This window comes from Pseudophryne corroboree, unplaced genomic scaffold, assembly GCF_028390025.1.
Source record: "Pseudophryne corroboree isolate aPseCor3 unplaced genomic scaffold, aPseCor3.hap2 scaffold_1622, whole genome shotgun sequence".
Lineage (NCBI taxonomy): Eukaryota > Metazoa > Chordata > Amphibia > Anura > Myobatrachidae > Pseudophryne > Pseudophryne corroboree.
The window spans coordinates 1-20,861 of record NW_026968257.1 but is presented as its reverse complement, the minus strand read 5'-3'; the positions used below and the strand labels follow the sequence as shown (position 1 = coordinate 20,861).

The 20,861-nt window shown below is 46.7% G+C and overlaps 11 non-coding genes and 1 pseudogene across 11 annotated transcripts; 7 read left to right on the top strand and 5 right to left on the bottom strand.

The window, feature by feature from the left end:
* Window positions 1–6,292: 6,292 nt before the first annotated feature.
* Window positions 6,293–6,408, bottom strand: LOC135001201 (U5 spliceosomal RNA). The gene has a single exon (XR_010202732.1). It is a non-coding gene; the product is annotated as a U5 spliceosomal RNA (small nuclear RNA).
* Window positions 6,409–6,683: 275 nt separating this feature from the next.
* On the bottom strand, window positions 6,684–6,799 carry LOC135001197 (U5 spliceosomal RNA). Its single transcript, XR_010202728.1, has one exon. It is a non-coding gene; the product is annotated as a U5 spliceosomal RNA (small nuclear RNA).
* Window positions 6,800–7,073: 274 nt separating this feature from the next.
* LOC135001198 (U5 spliceosomal RNA) lies at window positions 7,074–7,189 on the bottom strand. The gene has a single exon (XR_010202729.1). It is a non-coding gene; the product is annotated as a U5 spliceosomal RNA (small nuclear RNA).
* Window positions 7,190–7,453: 264 nt separating this feature from the next.
* LOC135001200 (U5 spliceosomal RNA) lies at window positions 7,454–7,569 on the bottom strand. Its single transcript, XR_010202731.1, has one exon. It is a non-coding gene; the product is annotated as a U5 spliceosomal RNA (small nuclear RNA).
* Window positions 7,570–7,839: 270 nt separating this feature from the next.
* LOC135001199 (U5 spliceosomal RNA) lies at window positions 7,840–7,955 on the bottom strand. Its single transcript, XR_010202730.1, has one exon. It is a non-coding gene; the product is annotated as a U5 spliceosomal RNA (small nuclear RNA).
* A 144-nt stretch (window positions 7,956–8,099) lies between these two features.
* On the top strand, window positions 8,100–8,227 carry LOC135001194 (U1 spliceosomal RNA; annotated as a pseudogene).
* Window positions 8,228–8,820: 593 nt separating this feature from the next.
* Window positions 8,821–8,984, top strand: LOC135001183 (U1 spliceosomal RNA). The gene has a single exon (XR_010202719.1). It is a non-coding gene; the product is annotated as a U1 spliceosomal RNA (small nuclear RNA).
* A 152-nt stretch (window positions 8,985–9,136) lies between these two features.
* LOC135001181 (U1 spliceosomal RNA) lies at window positions 9,137–9,299 on the top strand. Its single transcript, XR_010202718.1, has one exon. It is a non-coding gene; the product is annotated as a U1 spliceosomal RNA (small nuclear RNA).
* A 675-nt stretch (window positions 9,300–9,974) lies between these two features.
* Window positions 9,975–10,138, top strand: LOC135001177 (U1 spliceosomal RNA). The gene has a single exon (XR_010202715.1). It is a non-coding gene; the product is annotated as a U1 spliceosomal RNA (small nuclear RNA).
* Window positions 10,139–10,290: 152 nt separating this feature from the next.
* LOC135001186 (U1 spliceosomal RNA) lies at window positions 10,291–10,453 on the top strand. The gene has a single exon (XR_010202722.1). It is a non-coding gene; the product is annotated as a U1 spliceosomal RNA (small nuclear RNA).
* A 9,213-nt stretch (window positions 10,454–19,666) lies between these two features.
* LOC135001178 (U1 spliceosomal RNA) lies at window positions 19,667–19,830 on the top strand. The gene has a single exon (XR_010202716.1). It is a non-coding gene; the product is annotated as a U1 spliceosomal RNA (small nuclear RNA).
* Window positions 19,831–19,982: 152 nt separating this feature from the next.
* Window positions 19,983–20,145, top strand: LOC135001184 (U1 spliceosomal RNA). The gene has a single exon (XR_010202720.1). It is a non-coding gene; the product is annotated as a U1 spliceosomal RNA (small nuclear RNA).
* Window positions 20,146–20,861: the final 716 nt, after the last annotated feature.

Sequence of the window (20,861 nt, the reverse complement as noted above, 5' to 3'; positions counted from 1 at the left end):
AAGATTTTAAACCTACCGGTAAATCTTTTTCTCGTAGTCCGTAGAGGATGCTGGGTGCCCGTCCCAAGTGCGGTCTACTTCTGCAAGACTTGTATATAGTTATTGCTTACATAAGGGTTATATGTTAGTTTTCATCGGTCTTGGACTGATGCTATGTTGTTTTCATACTGTTAACTGGGTAGTATATCACAAGTTATACGGTGTGATTGGTGTGGCTGGTATGAATCTTGACCTTGGATTAACAAAAATCCTTTCCTCGTACTGTCCGTCTCCTCTGGGCACAGTTTCTCTAACTGAGGTATGGAGGAGGGGCATAGAGGGAGGAGCCAGTGCACACCCAGATCTAAAGTCTTTCTTAAAGTGCCCATGTCTGCTGCGGAGCCCGTCTATCCCCCATGGTCCTTACGGAGTCCCCATCATCCTCTACGGACTACGAGAAAAAAAAATTACCGGTAGGTTTAAAATGTTATTTTTTTCTCTGCAACCCACTGCTAAATTGTGCTTCCTAGCTGTTTTTTATAAAATCACTTAATTAAATCTAACTCTGATTACGTCAGAGAAGGCCAGGTACCCTACACCATAAGAGGGGGTTTGAAATTTTGACTTGTCTACTTAAAGATCACCAAAATCTGATGACAAGGTCAATTACATCCCTGGGTGGGATTGAACCACCAACCTTTTGGTTAATAGCCCATGTAAGTGCAAGAAATCCTGAAGCACTCACTCATCATGGGAAAGTACCAATGTGTTTCTTACAAAAATTCTCCAGATTATTGACTTTTTAAAGTTTTTCTAGGAAACGTTCTAGATGAATGCTTATTAGCCTTTGTCAGTATTGACTTTCGCAAGGTGTCTCTGTGGCGCAATCGGTTAGCATGTTTGGCTATTAACCAAAAGGTTGGTGGTTCAATCCCACCCAGGGATGTAATTGACCTTGTAATCAGATTTTGGTGATCTTTAAGTAGACAAGTCAAAATTTCAAAAACCCCCCTTATGGTGTAGGGTACCTGGCCTTCTCTGATGTAATCAGAGTTAGATTTGATTAAGTGATTTTATAAAAAAACAGCTAGGAAGCACAATTTAGCAGTGAGTTGCAGAGAAAAAAAATTATGCTGGCAGAAAAGTCCAATTGAGTGATTAAACAGCTCTTCATTTTCTGATTTTATGTTTATGCTAACAAATTTGCTCTCTGAAAAGTGTCCACAAAGCCAAGTCTCTGATTAACACCTTTGTAGGAATGGTTTTTCACCTATTACTGAATTAAACTTGCTTCATTGGAAAGGCATCAAAGATGCATCCTCATTTCAATGTCTACTGAAATAATACAGGTTGACACCAGGAAACGTCACTGCATCCTTGCTGCTTCCTCATGGGGAAGTCTGTTTAATGTGAAAACAAGGTGATATCTAATCAGCACACAGGTAAGGAATTAAGAAAATCTTTCTTTATGGGTGAAGATGTTTCTCACAAATTGTTGTCCCAATGCATCATTGAAATTCAAGATGGAAGATGATTTTCATATATCACTTGTACATTTTGCATTGCTCTTCTGGTGACAATGTAGTTTGTTTTTGTCAATTACCATTTCAGTAATAGGGTAAAGAAAATTAAGTGGATTTTTTAAAGAAAACAATGCTGTCAATATACTATTAAAACAAATTAAAATGATAAAAGTTATTGTACTTTAAGTAAAAATAAAAGTGCCAAAATATCAATCCCAGTTTTTGATTACTTTAATTATAAAAAAAAAAATGCACATAGCAGAGGATAGTTTCGATCAATCGACCTCTGGGTTATGGGCCCAGCATGCTTCCATTGCACTACTCTGCTGCTCATGGAAGTGTCAGAGATCCTGAAGACTAAATTGATTAAAGGCCTTAAAGTACTGGACTATAAGGAAAGACTTACTAGGCTGAATATTTATACACTAGAAAAGAGGTGCCTAAGAGGAGATATTATTAATATCTTCAAATATGTAAAGATACATAACAAAGAGTTATCAGAGGAATTATTTATTAAAAGAACACGTGGTCACTCGCTGCGACTGGAGGAAAGTTCAGAACGCAATGGAGGAAAGGTTTCTTCACTGTTAGGGCAATCAGGATGTGGAATTCCCTGCCAGGGAAGGTGGTAATGGCGGACTCTGTAATTGGATTTAAAAAAGGAATGGATACATTTCTGAATGAAAAAGCTATCCAAGGTTATAATACTTAAAATATCAACATGGTTAATCCGGGGGTAACATGAGTTATAGTAGCTAACTAGTCATAAAACATTATTCAGCAAGTATGTAGAATCATCACAACTTAAAACAGGTTGAACACGATGGGCAATTTGCCTCTATTCAACCTCAAAAACTATGTTACTATATTACTATGTTATTGTAGTATACAGAACACCACAATGCAATGAGCAGTGATAGTGAGCACTGATGAGGATACTAGAACTGACACTGAGCAGCAAGATGCAGCACTGGACTATTAGTAATGTACTGTATTATGCTGAGCAACACAATGCAGCACAAGACAATGAACAGTGATACTGAGCACTGATGAGGATACTACTGAGAACTGACACTGAGCAGGAGAGACACACTACTAGTATTACTGAGCAGCAATAAGTAACCACTGATACTGAGCACTGATATTGAGATTTCCACTGAGAGAACATAGCCACGTCCTCTCCGCTCTCTCTTCAATGCACGAGTAAAAATGGCAGCAACGCGCAGCTTTTTATATGGAATCCGAATCTCGCGAGAATCCGACAGCGGGATGATGACATTTTCCCTTGTTCAGGTTTTCCGAGTCAGGCGGGAACAACCGAGCCTGCCTCGGACCAGTGTAAACCACGTGGAGTTCGTGGGGAATTCGGTTCTCGGAGAACCGAACCCGCTCCTCTCTACCTTATACCCTATCAATTTTTTTATTTTCAATCTAAGCCCCTGCAGTTTTCTGTAAGCATCTGCTTCGCTATGATGATCAACAAGTCACAAGGGCAAACACTCAGGGTTTGAGGCGTAGATCTTAGGACCAGCTGCTACAAGCATGGCAGAGGTGTCACTATCACTGGTGACACCCAGAGAGGTGGCGAGGGAGATTGTAATGCAGTGCGCGCAGATAAGCAGTGCAATGGTAAAAAGGAGGCATGGTTTCATAGGTAGGGGCGTGGCCTGGTGGCCTGAATCTACATTTTGTTGCTCCGGGTGTCCCGGGGGTTGGGGGCTGCACCCGGGGACTAGTGTGTGAGCGGTGCTGGCTCCTGCAAAGTGACAGGGCATGGCCACCCAGCATGACGCCTCCCTTCTTGACCATGCTGTAATTGCAGTCGCACTGCAGTTCAGCGTGATCATAAAAAATGGTGTAGGCTCCTGCTGGTGCAGACTGTATGTGCGCGCAGGAAGCCGCCACCATTTTTGTGATCACAGCGGCTGAATGTGATGTCATACAGTCGCTGTGACCACGCCCCCTGTGTCTCCTCCGTTGCAGACCCCATTTTGAAGCCTTGCCCCCGCACCGCTCCATCCCTGACTTGGAAATGGAGTGTTGCTGACCCACCTCTCCCCCCCTTCCCCGCCCCGATTGACAGGCAGAGGCGATCACATTCTCTGCGGGGTGCCGCAGAAAATGCAGGCACATGCGTATGCTCTTAGCAATTTTTGCAGTTGGATCGCTTATTGTGATTGCAATCCAACCTGAATCAGGCCCTATTACCTATCACAATGCGCTGCGGGCAGTACAAAATTGGGTTAATATAGGAGAAAAACCCCCAGACCTGTGCTCCTTAACTGTACCTGGTGGCTAGTGGAGCGGCTGCCCAGTAATCAGTGTCCACCGCAGTGCGCACACGGCCCACCCCCTACGGCCTCGCTCCCCTTCAGCAGCGGCCTCGTGATCCGGAAGGGTGGTGTGTGTGTGACTGACCTTAGGATGAAACCGGAGCCTCCGCTGCAGTGACCCAGCAACCAGGGCACGGGAGTATACAGCGCCGCTGGGAGTGATGAAGCTGCAGTAAAGATGTCTATTAGACCTAGCCTGCTGCAGCCCTTGTAGATTCTCATAAAACAAGTTCTTCTTTTCTTGTCAAAATTAATAGCTAAGAATAGGCTGCCTGAGGCAGGCCCCTGTTAATTGGCCTGCTACTGAAGGCACCAACTACAAACTGAGCTCCCTGTTCATGGAAGCGGGGTTATAGAGGAGAATGCACTGAGCTTCTTGGGAACAGTCAAAAGCTTTGAGCCGGTTGGTGCCTCAGATCAAGATCCTACTCTACACCCCAATGTGAATCCTTGTGGAGTCCAGTGTACCCCACAGAAGAAATTAATGTGTCACACCCATTGGCAGCAACCTTAGAATAGCTGCTGACGGGCACAATTGAGAAAGGAAGGGGGGGGGGGGACATTTGAATCCAGCACATAGATGCAATTCAAATATGTAATTCGTACCTTCCTATTTTAAAATATAATGGATGAACCTCACCCTGTGAGAACAATCTTCATGATCAAGAGATCTCATATGCAAAATAAATATGAGTTGGGATAGGGCTGGGGAGGGCTGCTCGGGCAGCACCTCCCCCGTCAAGTTAAGGAGATTCAACTGAGGAAGCACAAGGGAACTCTCGTCTGGGGACAACAACTGCAGGGAGACCACATCTTTTCAGATGAACATGGGAGGGCGGAAGGCTGCCTAATACTGAAGCACCATATGCAACAACTAGTACAAGCATTCCTGGGGGAAGGTCTGCAGCAGACGGATTTGCATACGGTGATGTTATCCAAGCAGTGGGCCAAAGTTGACTGGAACCCTCATCTGCATATGAAAAGAGAAAAGGGGCATGCAGGGCATGGCGGCCTTTTGCAGTGCTTGGATGACCCCTAGTTCACATTAAACACCCCCACCCTCCTTTGGTGTGGGGCTCATGTTGGCCATGCCCCATCCCCTGAAGCATTCAAGCTGATTTCTTGCAGCAGCTGGGCACTGTAACAGCTCCAGAGCTGTTCTGTAAGGCAAGTAAAAGGGTGTGGGCCCTGCAGCACCACCTGTAGTTCGCATTGTGCGTTGGAAGGCACAAAGTAAGCAGACGGGAGGAGAAGTCAGGATAGTGCGCAAGGGCATTCTTTTCTCTTAGTCCGTAGAGGATGCTGGGGTCACATTAAGAACCATGGGGTATAGACGGGATCCGCAAGAGACATGGGCACTTTAAGACTTTCAAAGGGTGTGAACTGGCTCCTCCCTCTATGCCCCTCCTCCAGACTCCAGTTATAGGAACTGTGCCCAGGGAGACGGACATTTCGAGGAAAGGATTTATTGTTAAACTAAGGTGAGCATCTTACCAGCTCACACCTTAAACATGCCGCAGAACGTGGCATTCAACAGAACACAAGCCAACGGCATGAACAATTGCAGCAAAAAGCTGACCAGAACCATAACACAACATGTGTATAACCACAAGTAATAACTGCAGACACAGTATGGACTGGGACGGGTGCCCAGCATCCTCTACAGACTAAGAGAAAAGGATTTACCGGTAGGTATTAAAATCCTATTTTCTCATACGACCTAGAGGATGCTGGGGTCACATTAAGAACCATGGGGTTATACCAAAGCTCTTGAACGGGTGGGAGAGTGCGTACGACTCTGCAGCACCGAATGACCCAACTTAAGGTTATCATCAGCCAAGGTATCAAACTTGTAAAACTTAGCAAAAGTGTTTACTAAATAGCTGCTCGGCAAAGTTGCAATGCCGAGACTCCCCGACCAGCTGCCAAGGATGAACCCACCTTTCTAGTAGAATGGGTCTTCACCTACTTCAGTAACGGCAATCCTGCCGTGGAACGAGCATGCTGAATCTTACCACAGATCCAGCGCATAATGGTCTGCATGGAAGCAGGACACCAAATCCTGTTGGGAGCATACAGGACAAACAGAGCCTCTGTTTTCCTAATCTGAACCGTTCTGGTGACATACATTTTCAAAGTTCTGACCACAGCCAGAGACTTTGACTCAACGAAGGTGTCAGTGGCCAAAGGCACCATGTGGAAAGATGAACCACCTTCGGCAGAAATTGTTGACGTGTCCTCAATTCTGCTCTATCTTCATGAAAGATCAAATAAAGGCTCTTGTGATACTGCATGGTTTGTACTGTTTTCCATGTGCTCCCAGACCTTTAAGCAAGTAGCATGGTCAAGAAAGTTCTGTTTGAAAAGAAACAACATTTACTGTCATTGTTATGCAAATAAACTTACATTAAAGCTAACAAGAAAGCACACTCGTTCTGTCTTTAAACTGATAAAAGAAACCCCAATAATATGGGGCATGCAAAAATTGAGATAAAACTCAGTTTTGCTCCTCTCCACGGAAATCTTTAATAAAAGGCGAAATATTTGTTAGTTCTGAAGAGAAACCAGAGCATGACCAAGATTCCACCTGTCGCCTGAGTGCCATGCCAGCAGTTCTCATTCAGCTGAAAGTGAGCACCCAATTTGAATGAAAGAAAGCAGATTTCTCACCAGGCTTCCCCTTGCTATAAACATGGTTTGTACTCTTTTCCATGTGCTCCCAGATCTTTCAAGCAATTAGTGTGGTCAAGAAAGTTCTGTTTGAAAAGAAACAAACATTTACTGTCATTTCTATGCAAATGAGCTTACATTAAAGCACACTCGTTCTATCTTTAAACCGATAAAATAAAACCCCAATAAGATGGGGCATGCAAAAATTGAGATAAAACTCAGTTTTGCTCCTCTCCACGGAAATCTTTAGTAAAAGGCGAAAGATTTGTTCGTTCTGAAGAGAAACCAGAACATGACCAAGATTCCACCTGTCGCCTGAGTGCCATGCCATCAGTCCTCATTCAGCTCAAAGTGAGCACCCAATTTGAAAGAAAGAAAGCAGATTTCTCACCAGGCTTCCCCTTGCTATAAACATGGTTTGTACTCTTTTCCATGTGCTCCCAGATCTTTCAAGCAATTAGTATAGTCAAGAAAGTTCTGTTTGAAAAGAAACAAACATTTACTGTCATTTCTATGCAAATGAGCTTACATTAAAGCACACTCGTTCTATCTTTAAACCGATAAAAGAAACCCCAATAAGACGGAGCATGCAAAAATTGAGATAAAACTCAGTTTTGCTCCTCTCCACGGAAATCTTTAGTAAAAGGCGAAAGATCTGTTCGTTTTGAAGAGAAACCAGAGTATGACTAAGATTCCACCTGTCGCCTGAGTGCCATGCCAGCAGTCCTCATTCAGCGCAAAGTGAGCACCCAATTTGAAAGAAAGAAAGCAGATTTCTCACCAGGCTTCCCCTTGCTATAAGCATGGTTTGTACTCTTTTCCATGTGCTCCCAGATCTTTCAAGCAATTAGAATGGTCAAGAAAGTTCTGCTTGAAAAGAAACAGACATTTATAGTCATTATTATGCAAATAAACTTACATTAAAGCTAACAAGAAACTGATAAAAGAAACCCCAATAATATGGGGCATGCAAAAATTGAGATAAAACTCAGTTTTGCTCCTCTCCACAGAAATCTTTAATAAAAGGCGAAAGATTTGTTCGTTCTGAAGAGAAACCAGAGCATGACCAAGATTCCACCTGTCGCCTAAATGCTGTGCCAGCAGTCCTCATTCAGATCAAAGTGAGCGCCCAACTTGAAAGTAAGCAGATTTCTCACCTGGCTTCTCCTTGCTATAAGCATGGTTTGTACTGTATTCCATGTGCTCCCAGATCTTTCAAGCAAGTAGCATGGTCAAGAAAGTTCTGTTTGAAAAGAAACAAACATTTACTGTCATTTCTATGCAAATGAGCTTACATTAAAGCACACTCATTCTATCTTTAAACCGATAAAAGAAACCCCAAAAAGATGGGGCATGCAAAAATTGAGATAAAACTCGGTTTTGCTCCTCTCCACGGAAATCTTTAATAAAAGGCGAAAGATTTGTTCATTCTGAAGAGAAACCAGAGCATGACCAAGATTTTTATCTGAAAATATGTGTTCTCCCTGCAGTTGTTGTCCCCAGATGAGAGTTCCCTTGTGCTGCCTCAGTTGAATCTCCTTTACTTGACAGAGATGTGCCTGAGCAGCGGCCCTCCCCAGCCCTATCCCAAATCATACTTATTTTGCATAGGAGATACCATGGTCATGAAGATTGTTCTCCCAGGGTGAGGTTCATTCATTGCATTCTGGGTATGCTGACCCCTGTGATTTTCCCAAATGTGGGAAACTCGCTTTTATACCCTTGTGCACTATCCTGACTTCTCCTCCTGTCTGCTTACTTTGTGCCTTCCAATGCACAATGCAAACTACAGGTAGTGCTGCAGGGCCCACACCCTTTTACTTGCCTTACAGAGCAGCTCTGGAGCTGATACAGTGCCAAGCTGCTGCAAGAAATCAGCTTGAATGCTTCAGGGGATGGGGCATGGCCAACATGAGCCCCACACCGAAGGAGGGTGGGGGTGTTTAATGCGAACTAAGGGTCATCCAAGCGCCGCAAAAGGCCGCCATGCCCTGCATACCCCTTTTCTCTTTTCATATGCAGATGAGGGTTCCAGCCAACTTTGGCCCACTGCTTGGATGACATCACCGTATGCAAATCCGTCTTCTGCAGAACTTCCCCCAGGAATGCTTGCACTAGTTGTTGCATTTGGTTTGTTGTTTGGGGGTGCTTCAGTATTAGGCAGCCTTCTGCCCTCCCATGTTCATCTGAAAATATGTGTTCTCCCTGCAGTTGTTGTCCCCAGATGAGAGTTCCCTTGTGCTGCCTCAGTTGAATCTCCTTTACTTGACAGAGATGTGCATGAGCAGCGGCCCTCCCCAGCCCTATCCCAAATCATACTTATTTTGCATAGGAGATACCATGGTCATGAAGATTGTTCTCCCAGGGTGAGGTTCATTCATTGCATTTTGGGTATGCTGACCCCTGTGATTTACCCAAATGTGGGAAACTCGACTGCATTATTTGTGGTAGTGGGGGACTGTGTTTGTGCTTTCCTCTGGTCAGCTCTGTTAAAACTCAGATTTCTTTGTCTCAGATTTTCCTCTAGCCTTGTTCTTCTTTCGAGAGTTCCCTTGTGCTGCCTCAGGTGGATCTCCTTCACTTGACAGGGGGGTGCCCGAGCAGCGACCCTCCCCAGCTCTAGCCCAACTCCTACTTACCTGCCAGGTGAGATACTATGATCAGGAAGGTGCTTCTCCCAGGGCAAGGCTCACCCATTGCACTCTGGGTGTGCTGCTCCTACGATTTCCCCAAATGTGGGACACTTGACTGCATAATTTGTGTTTCCTCTGGTCGGCTCTCGTATAATTCAGATCTCTTTGTCTCAGGTCTTTCTCCAGCCTAGTTTGCTGTCTGTTTCCACTTCTTTTATCTTGAGCCCCTCCCTTCTATACCCTTGTGCACTATCCTGACTTCTCCTCCCGTCTGCTTACTTTGTGCCTTCCAATGCACAATGCAAACTACAGGTAGTGCTGCAGGGCCCACACAATCTTTTACTTGCCTTAAAGAGCAGCTCTGGAGCTGTTACAGTGCCCAGCTGCTGCAAGAAATCAGCTTGAATGCTTCAGGGGATGGGGCATGGCCAACATGAGCCCCACACCAAAGGTGGGTGGGGGTGTTTAATGCGAACTAGGGGTAATCCAAGCACCGCAAAAGGCCGCCATGCCCTGCACGCCCCTTTTCTCTTTTCATATGCAGATGAGGGTTGAAGCCAACTTTGACCCACTGCTTGGATGACATCACCATATGCAAATCCATCTGCTGCAGGCCTTGCCCCAGGAATGCTTGCACTAGTTGTTGCATTTGGTTTGTTGTTTGGGGGTGCTTCAGTATTAGGCAGCCTTCTGCCCTCCCATGTTCATCTGAAAATATGTGTTCTCCCTGCAGTTGTTGTCCCCAGATGAGAGTTCCCTTGTGCTGCCTCAGTTGAATCTCCTTTACTTGACAGAGATGTGCCTGAGCAGCGGCCCTCCCAGCCCTATCCCAAATCATACTTATTTTGCATAGGAGACACCATGGTCATGAAGATTGTTCACCCAGGGTGAGGTTCATTCATTGCATTCTGGGTATGCTGACCCCTGTGATTTCCCCAAATGTGGGAAACTCGCCTGCATTTTTTGTGGTAGTGGGGGACTGTGTTTGTGTTTTCCTCTGGTCAGCTCTGGTAAAAGTCAGATTTCTTTGTCTCATATATTCCTCTAGCCTTGTTCTTCTTTCGAGAGTTCCCTTGTGCTGCCTCAGTTGGATCTCCTTCACTTGACAGGGGGGTGCCCGAGCAGTGACCCTCCCCAGCTCTAGCCCAACTCCTACTTACCTGCCAGGTGAGATACTATGATCATGAAGGTGCTTCTCCCAGGGCAAGGCTCACCCATTGCACTCTGGGTGTGCTGCTCCTGTGATTTCCCCAAATGTGGGAAACTTGATTGCATAATTTGTGTTTCCCCTGGTCGGCTCTCGTATAATTCAGATCTCTTTGTCTCAGGTCTCTCTCCAGCCTAGTTTGCTGTCTGTTTCCACTTCTCTTTTCTGGAGCCACTCCCTTCTATGCCCTTGCGCACTATCCTGACTTCTCCCGTCTGCTTACTTTGTGCCTTCCAACGCACAATGCGAACTACAGGTAGTGCTGCAGGGCCCACACCCTTTTAGTTGCCTTACAGAGCAGCTCTGGAGCTGTTACAGTGCCCAGCTGCTGCAAGAAATCAGCTTGAATGCTTCAGGGGCTGGGGCATAGCCAACATGAGCCCCACACCAAAGGAGGGTGGGGGTGTTTAATGCGAACTAGGGGTCATCCAAGCACCGCAAAAGGCCGCCATGCCCTGCATGCCCCTTTTCTCTTTTCATATGCAGATGAGGGTTCCAGCCAACTTTGGCCCACTGCTTGGATGACATCACCGTATGCAAATCCGTCTGCTGCAGACCTTCCCCCAGGAATGCTTGTACTAGTTGTTGCATATGGTTTGATATTTGATGGTGCTTCAGTATTAGGCAGCCTTCCGCCCTCCCATGTTCATCTGAAAAGATGTGGTCTCCCTGCAGTTGTTGTCCCCAGACGAGAGTTCCCTTGTGCTTCCTCAGTTGAATCTCCTTAACTTGATGGGGGAGGGGCTGCCCGAGCAGCCACCCTCCCCAGCCCTATCCCAACTCATACTTATTTTGCATATGAGATCTCTTGATCATGAAGATTGTTCTCACAGGGTGAAGTTCATCCATTATATTTTAAAATAGGAAGGTACAAATTACATATTTGAATTGCATCTATGTGCTGGATTCAAATGTCCCCCCCCCCTTCCTTTCTCAATTGTGCCCATCAGCAGCTATTCTAAGGTTGCTGCCAATGGGTGTGACACATTAATTTCTTCTGTGGGGTACACAGGACTCCACAAGGATTCACATTGGGGTGTAGAGTAGGATCTTGATCTGAGGCACCAACCGACTCAAAGCTTTTGACTGTTCCCAAGATGCTCAGCGCATCCTCCTCTATAACCCCGCTTCCATGAACAGGGAGCTCAGTTTGTAGTTGGTGCCTTCAGTAGCAGGCCACTTAACAGGGGCCTGCCTCAGGAAGCCAATTCTTAGCTATTCATTTTGACAAGAAAAGAAGAACTTGTTTTATGAGAATCTACAAGGGCTGCAGCAGGCTAGGTCTAATAGACATCTTTACTGCAGCTTCATCACTCCCAGCGGCGCTGTATACTCCCGTGCCCTGGTTGCTGGGTCACTGCAGCGGAGGCTCCGGTTTCTTCCTAAGGTCAGTCACACACACACCGCCCTTCCGGATCACGAGGCCGCTGATGAAGGGGAGCGTGGCCGTAGGGGGTGGACCGTGTGCGCACTGGCGTGGACACTGATTACTGGGCAGCCGCTCCACTAGCCACCAGGTACAGTTAAGGAGCACAGGTCTGGGGGTTTTTCTCCTATATTAAACCAATTTTGTACTGCCCGCAGCGCATTGTGATAGGTAATAGGGCCTGATTCAGGTTGGATTGCAATCACAATAAGTGATCCAACTGCAAAAATTGCTAAGAGCATACGCATGTGCCTGCATTTTCTGCGGCACCCCGCAGAGAATGCGATCGCCTCTGCCTGTCAATCGGGGCAGGGGGGGAGAGGGGGGTCAGCAACACTCCATTTCCAAGTCAGGGATGGAGCGGTGCGGGGGCAAGGCTTCAAAATGGGGTCTGCAATGGAGGAGACACAGGGGGCGTGGTCACAGCAGCTGTATGACATCACATTCAGCCGCTGTGATCACAAAAATGGTGGCGGCTTCCTGCGCGCACATACAGTCTGCACCAGCAGGAGGCTACACCATTTTTTATGATCACGCTGAACTGCAGTGCGACTGCAATTACAGCATGGTCAAGAAGGGAGGCGTCATGCTGGGTGGCCATAAGAGATGAGCGGGTTCGGTTCCTCGGAATCCGAACCCGCCCGAACTTCACCCTTTTTTGCTCGGGTCCGAGCAGACTCGGATCCTCTCGCCTTGCTCGGTTAACCCGAGCGCGCCCGAACGTCATCATCCCGCTGTCGGATTCTCACGAGACTTGGATTCTATATAAGGAGCCGCGCGTCGCCGCCATTTTCACACGTGCATTGAGATTGATAGGGAGAGGACGTGGCTGGCGTCCTCTCCGTTTAGATTAGAAGATAGAGACGAGTGACATTTGATTTACTACTAATTTGGGGAGCAGTTGAACTTGTCAGGAGTACTCAGTAGTGCAGAGTTTTGCTGATAGTGACCACCAGTTATATTATTTATAATCCGTTCTCTGCCTGAAAAAAAACGATACACATACCATATCTGTGCTCAGCCTCAGTGTGCTGCATGATATATCATCTATGTATATCTGACTGTGCTGAGTGCTCACTGCTCACACAGCTTAATTGTGGGGGAGACTGGGGAGCAGTTATAGCAGGAGTACAGTGCACACTTTTGCTGCCAGTGTGACCACCAGTATATTGTCTGCCTGAAAAAGTTAAACACTCCTGTGGTGTTTTTTTTTTATTCTATAAATGCATTCTGCTGACAGTGTCCAGCAGGTCCGTCATACATATATTATATAAATATTTACCTGCAGTAGTGTTATATTTTTTTTTTCATCTTTATCATCTCTATATTAGCAGACGCAGTACGGTAGTCCACGGCTGTGGCTATCTCTGTGTCGTCAGTGCTCGTCCATAATTGTATACCTACCTACCTGTGGTGGGTTTTTTTTTTCTATCTTCTTCATACTAGTAGTTTAGGAGTCTACTGACAGTGTCCACCAGGTCCATCATTATATTATATACCTACAGTAGTAATATATTTATTATATTATCTATACTAGCAGACGCAGTACGGTAGTCCACGGCTGTGGCTATCTCTGTGTCGTCAGTGCTCGTCCATAATTGTATACCTACCTACCTGTGGTGGGGTTTTTTTTTTATCTTCTTCATACTAGTAGTTTAGCAGTCTGCTGACAGTGTCCACCAGGTCCGTCATTATATTATATACCTACAGTAGTAATATATTTATTATATTATCTATACTAGCAGATGCAGTACGGTAGTCCACGGCTGTACCTACCTCTGTGTCGTCAGTGCTCCTCCATAATTGTATACCTACCTGTGGTGGGGTTTTTTTTTCTATCTTCTTCATACTAGTAGTTTAGGAGTCTGCTGACAGTGTCCACCAGGTCCGTCATTATATTATATACCTACAGTAGTAATATATTTAGTATATTATCTATACTAGCAGACGCAGTACGGTAGTCCACGGCTGTACCTACCTCTGTGTCGTCACTCGTCCATAATTGTATACCTAACTGTGGTGGTTTTTTTTTTCTATCTTCTTCATACTAGTAGTTTAGCAGTCTGCTGACAGTGTCCACCAGGTCCGTCATTATATTATATATACCTACAGTAGTTATATCTATTTTTTTTTATATCATTAATTATCATCTCTATACTAGCAGACGCAGTACGGTAGGCCACGGCTGTGGCTATCTCTGTGTCGTCAGTGCTCGTCCATAATTGTATACCTACCTACCTGTGGTGGAAGTTTTTTTCTATCTTCTTCATACTAGTAGTTTAGCAGTCTGCTGACAGTGTCCACCAGGTCCGTCATTATATTATATATACCTACAGTAGTTATATATATATTTTTTTTTATATCATTAATTATCATCTCTATACTAGCAGACGCAGTACGGTAGTCCACGGCTGTAGCTACCTCTGTGTCGTCAGTCACTCGTCATCCATAAGTATACTAGTATCCATCCATCTCCATTGTTTACCTGAGGTGCCTTTTAGTTGTGCCTATTAAAATATGGAGAACAAAAATGTTGAGGTTCCAAAAATAGGGAAAGATCAAGATCCACTTCCACCTCGTGCTGAAGCTGCTGCCACTAGTCATGGCCGAGACGATGAAATTCCATCAACGTCGTCTGCCAAGGCCGATGCCCAATGTCATAGTACAGAGCATGTAAAATCCAAAACACAAAAGATCAGTAAAAAAATGACTCAAAAATCTAAATAAAAATCGTCGGAGGAGAAGCGTAAACTTGCCAATATGCCATTTACCACACGGAGTGGCAAGGAACGGCTGAGGCCCTGGCCTATCTTCATGGCTAGTGGTTCAGCTTCACATGAGGATGGAAGCACTCAGCCTCTCGCTAGAAAAATGAAAAGACTTAAGCTGGCAAAAGCACAGCAAAGAACTGTGCGTTCTTCAAAATCACAAATCCACAAGGAGAGTCCAATTGTGTCGGTTGCGATGCCTGACCTTCCCAACACTGGACGTGAAGAGCATGCACCTTCCACCATTTGCACGCCCCCTGCAAGTGCTGGAAGGAGCACCCGCAGTCCAGTTCCTGATAGTCAGATTGAAGATGTCAGTGTTGAAGTACACCAGGATGAGGAGAATATGGGTGTTGCTGGCGCTGGGGAGGAAATTGACAAGGAGGATTCTGATGGTGAGGTGGTTTGTTTAAGTCAGGCACCCGGCGAGACACCTGTTGTCCGTGGGAGGAATATGGCCATTGACATGCCTGGTGAAAATACCAAAAAAATCAGCTCTTCGGTGTGGAAGTATTTCAACAGAAATGCGGACAACAGGTGTCAAGCCGTGTGTTGCCTTTGTCAAGCTGTAATAAGTAGGGGTAAGGACGTTAACCACCTCGGAACATCCTCCCTTATACGTCACCTGCAGCGCATTCATCATAAGTCAGTGACAAGTTCAAAAACTTTGGGCGACAGCGGAAGCAGTCCACTGACCAGTAAATCCCTTCCTCTTGTAACCAAGCTCACGCAAACCACCCCACCAACTCCCTCAGTGTCAATTTCCTCCTTCCCCAGGAATGCCAATAGTCCTGCAGGCCATGTCACTGGCAATTCTGACGAGTTCTCTCCTGCCTGGGATTCCTCCGATGCATCCTTGAGTGTAACGCCTACTGCTGCTGGCGCTGCTGTTGTTGCTGCTGGGAGTCGATGGTCATCCCAGAGGGGAAGTCGTAAGACCACTTTTACTACTTCCACCAAGCAATTGACTGTCCAACAGTCCTTTGCGAGGAAGATGAAATATCACAGCAGTCATCCTGCTGCAAAGCGGATAACTGAGGCCTTGGCATCCTGGGCAGTGAGAAACGTGGTTCCGGTATCCATCATTACTTCAGAGCCAACTATAGACTTGATTGAGGTACTGTGTCCCCGGTACCAAATACTATCTAGGTTCCATTTCTCTAGGCAGGCGATACCGAAAATGTACACAGACCTCAGAAAAAGACTCACCAGTGTCCTAAAAAATGCAGTTGTACCCAATGTCCACTTAACCACGGACATGTGGACAAGTGGAGCAGGGCAGACTCAGGACTATATGACTGTGACAGCCCACTGGGTAGATGTATTGACTCCCGCCGCAAGAACAGCAGCGGCGGCACCAGTAGCAGCATCTCGCAAACGCCAACTCTTTCCTAGGCAGGCTACGCTTTGTATCACCGCTTTCCAGAATACGCACACAGATGAAAACCTCTTACGGCAACTGAGGAAGATCATCACAGAATGGCTTACCCCAATTGGACTCTCCTGTGGATTTGTGGCATCGGACAACGCCAGCAATATTGTGCGTGCATTATATCTGGGCAAATTCCAGCACGTCCCATGTTTTGCACATACCTTGAATTTGGTGGTGCAGAATTATTTAAAAAACGACAGGGGCGTGCAAGAGATGCTGTCGGTGGCCACAAGAATTGCGGGACACTTTCGGCGTACAGGCACCACGTACAGAAGACTGGAGCAACACCAAAAACGCCTGAACCTGCCCTGCCATCATCTGAAGCAAGAAGTGGAAACGAGGTGGAATTCAACCCTCTATATGCTTCAGAGGATGGAGGAGCAGCAAAAGGCCATTCAAGCCTATACATCTGACCACGATATAGGAGGTGGAATGCACCTGTCTCAAGCGCAGTGGAGAATGATTTCAACGTTGTGCAAGGTTCTGCAACCTTTTGAACTTGCCACACGTGAAGTCAGTTCAGACACTGCCAGCCTGAGTCAGGTCATTCCCGTCATCAGGCTTTTGCAGAAGAAGCTGGAGACATTGAAGGAGGAGCTAAGACAGAGCGATTCCGCTAGGCATGTGGGACTTGTGGATGGAGCCCTTCATTCGCTTAACCAGGATTCACGGGTGGTCAATCTGTTGAAATCAGAGCACTACATTTTGGCCACCGTGCTCGATCCTAGATTTAAAACCTACGTTGTATCTCTCTTTCCGGCAGACACAAGTCTGCAGGGGTTCAAAGACCTGCTGGTGAGAAAATTATCAAGTCAAGCGGAACTTGATCGGTCAACAGCTCCTCCTTCACAGTCTCCCGCAATTGGGGGTGCGAGGAAAAGGCTCAGAATTCCGAGCCCACCCGCTGGCGGTGATGCAGGGCAGTCTGGAGCGACTGCTGATGCTGACATCTGGTCCGGACTGAAGGACCTGCCAACGATTACGGACATGTCGTCTACTGTCACTGCATATGATTCTCTCACCATTGAAAGAATGGTGGAGGATTATATGAGTGACCGCATCCAAGTAGGCACGTCAGACAGTCCGTACGTATACTGGCAGGAAAAAGAGGCAATTTGGAGGCCCTTGCACAAACTGGCTTTATTCTACCTAAGTTGCCCTCCCACAAGTGTGTACTCCGAAAGAGTGTTTAGTGCCGCCGCTCACCTTGTCAGCAATCGGCGTACGAGGTTACTTCCAGAAAATGTGGAGAAGATGATGTTCATTAAAATGAATTATAATCAATTGCTCCGTGGAGACATTGACCAGCAGCAATTGCCTCCACAAAGTATACAGGGAGCTGAGATGGTGGATTCCAGTGGGGACGAATTGATAATCTGTGAGGAGGGGGATGTACACGGTGATGAATCGGAGGATGATGATGAGGTGGACATCTTGCCTCTATAGAGCCAGTTTGTGCAAGGAGAGATTTATTGCTTCTTTTTTGGTGGGGGTCCAAACCAACCCGTCATTTCAGTCACAGTCGTGTGGCAGACCCTGTCACTGAAATGATGGGTTGGTTAAAGTGTGCATGTCCTGTTTATACAACATAAGGGTGGGTGGGAGGGCCCAAGGCAATTCCACCTTGCACCTCTTTTTTCTTTTATTTTTCTTTGCGTCATGTGCTGTTTGGGGAGTGTTTTTTGGAAGGGCCATCCTGCGTGACACTGCAGTGCCACTCCTAGATGGGCCAGGTGTTTGTGTCGGCCACTTGGGTCGCTGAGCTTAGTCACACAGCTACCTCATTGCGCCTCTTTTTTTCTTTGCGTCATGTGCTGTTTGGGGAGTGTTTTTTGGAAGGGCCATCCTGCGTGACACTGCAGTGACACTCCTAGATGGGCCAGGTGTTTGTGTCGTCCACTTGGGTCGCTGAGCTTAGTCACACAGCTACCTCATTGCGCCACTTTTTTTCTTTGCGTCATGTGCTGTTTGGGGAGTGTTTTTTGGAAGGGCCATCCTGCGTGACACTGCAGTGCCACTCCTAGATGGGCCAGGTGTTTGTGTCGGCCACTTGGGTCGCTGAGCTTAGTCACACAGCTACCTCATTGCGCCTCTTTTTTTCTTTGCGTCATGTGCTGTTTGGGGAGTGTTTTTGGAAGGGCCATCCTGCGTGACACTGCAGTGCCACTCCTAGATGGGCCAGGTGTTTGTGTCGGCCACTTGGGTCGCTGAGCTTAGTCACACAGCTACCTCATTGCGCCTCTTTTTTTCTTTGCGTCATGTGCTGTTTGGGGAGTGTTTTTTGGAAGGGCCATCCTGCGTGACATTGCAGTGCCACTCCTAGATGGGCCAGGTGTTTGTGTCGGCCACTTGGGTCGCTGAGCTTAGTCACACAGCTACCTCATTGCGCCTCTTTTTTTCTTTGCGTCATGTGCTGTTTGGGGAGTGTTTTTTGGAAGGGCCATCATGCGTGACACTGCAGTGCCACTCCTAGATGGGCCAGGTGTTTGTGTCGGCCACTTGGGTCACTGAGCTTAGTCATCCAGCGACCTCGGTGCAAATTTTAGGACTAAAAATAATATTGTGAGGTGTGAGGTGTTAAGAATAGACTGAAAATTAGTGGAAATTATGGTTATTGAGGTTAATAATACTTTGGGATCAAAATGACTCCCAAATTCTATGATTTAAGCTGTTTTTTAGGGTTTTTTGAAAAAAACACCCGAATCCAAAAAACACCCGAATCCGACAAAAAAAATTCGGTGAGGTTTAGCCAAAACGCGTTCGAACCCAAAACACGGCCGCGGAACCGAACCCAAAACCAAAACACAAAACCCGAAAAATTTCCGGTGCACATCTCTAGTGGCCATGCCATGTCACTGTGCAGGAGCCAGCACCGCTCACACACTAGTCCCCGGTGCAGCCCCCAACCCCCGGGACACCCGGAGCAACAAAATGTAGATTCAGGCCACCAGGCCACGCCCCTACCTATGAAACCATGCCTCCTTTTTACCATTGCGCTGCTTATCTGCGCGCACTGCATTACAATCTCCCTCGCCACCTCTCTGGGTGTCACCAGTGATAGTGACACCTCTGCCATGCTTGTAGCAGCTGGTCCTAAGATCTACACCTCAAGCCCTGAGTGTTTGCCCTTGTGACTTGTTGATCATCATAGCAAAGCAGATGCTTACAGAAAACTGCAGGGGCTTAGATTGAAAATAAAAAAAATTGATGGGTATAAGGTAGAGAGGAGCGGGTTCGGTTCTCCGAGAACCGAATTCCCCACGAACCCCACGAACTCCTCCTCCGAGGCAGGCTCGGTTGTTCCCGCCTGACTCGGAAAACCTGAACAAGGGAAAATGTCATCATCCCGCTGTCGGATTCTCGCGAGATTCGGATTTCATATAAAGAGTGCAAGCATTCCTGGGGGAAGGCCTGCAGCAGATGGATTTGCATATGGTGATGTCATCCAAGCAGTGGGTCAAAGTTGGCTTCAGAAACAAACAGGAATGCTTGCACTAGTTGTTGCATTTGGTTTGTTGTTTGGGGGTGCTTCAGTATTAGGCAGCCTTCTGCCCTCCCATGTTCATCTGAAAATATGTGTTCTCCCTGCAGTTGTTGTCCCCAGATGAGAGTTCCCTTGTGCTGCCTCAGTTGAATCTCCTTTACTTGACAGAGATGTGCCTGAGCAGCGGCCCTCCCCAGCCCTATCCCAAATCATACTTATTTTGCATATGAGATACCATGGTCATGAAGATTATTCTCCCAGGGTGAGGTTCATTCATTGCATTCTGGGTATGCTGACCCCTGTGATTTCCCCAAATGTGGGTAACTCGACTGCATTATTTGTGGTAGTGGGGGACTGTGTTTGTGTTTTCCTCTGGTCAGCTCTGGTAAAAGTCAGATTTCTTTGTTTCAGATCTTCCTCTAGCCTTGTTCTTCTTTCGAGAGTTCCCTTGTGCTGCCTCAGTTGGATCTCCTTCACTTGACAGGGGGGTGCCCGAGCAGCGACCCTCCCCAGCTCAAGCCCAACTCCTACTTACCTGCCAGGTGAGATACTATGATCATGAAGGTGCTTCTTCCAGGGCAAGGCTCACCCATTGCACTCTGGGTGTGCTGCCCCTGCGATTTCCCCAAATGTGGGAAACTTGACTGCATAATTTGTGTTTCCCCTGGTCGGCTCTCGTATAATTCAGATCTCTTTGTCTCAGGTCTCTCTCCAGCCTAGTTTGCTGTCTGTTTCCACTTTTTTTTTCTTGAGCCCCTCCCTTTTATACCCTTGTGCACTATCCTGACTTCTCCTCCTGTCTGCTTACTTTGTGCCTTCCAATGCACAATGCAAACTACACACCCTTTTACTTGCCTTACAGAGCAGCTCTGGAGCTGTTACAGTGCCAAGCTGCTGTAAGAAATCAGCTTGAATGCTTCAGGGGCTGGGGCATTGTCAACATGAGCCCCACACCGAAGGAGGGTGGGGGTGTTTAATGCGAACTAAGGGTCATCCAAGCGCCGCAAAAGGCCGCCATGCCCTGCATACCCCTTTTCTCTTTTCATATGCAGATGAGGGATCCAGCCAACTTTGGCCCACTGCTTGGATGACATCACCGTATGCAAATCCGTCTTCTGCAGAACTTCCCCCAGGAATGCTTGTACTAGTTGTTGCATTTGGTTTGTTGTTTGGGGGTGCTTCAGTATTAGGCAGCCTTCTGCCCTCCCATGTTCATCTGAAAATATGTGTTCTCCCTGCAGTTGTTGTCCCCAGATGAGAGTTCCCTTGTGCTGCCTCAGTTGAATCTCCTTTACTTGACAGAGATGTGCCTGAGCAGCGGCCCTCCCCAGCCCTATCCCAAATCATACTTATTTTGCATAGGCGATACCATGGTCATGAAGATTGTTCTCCCAGGGTGAGGTTCA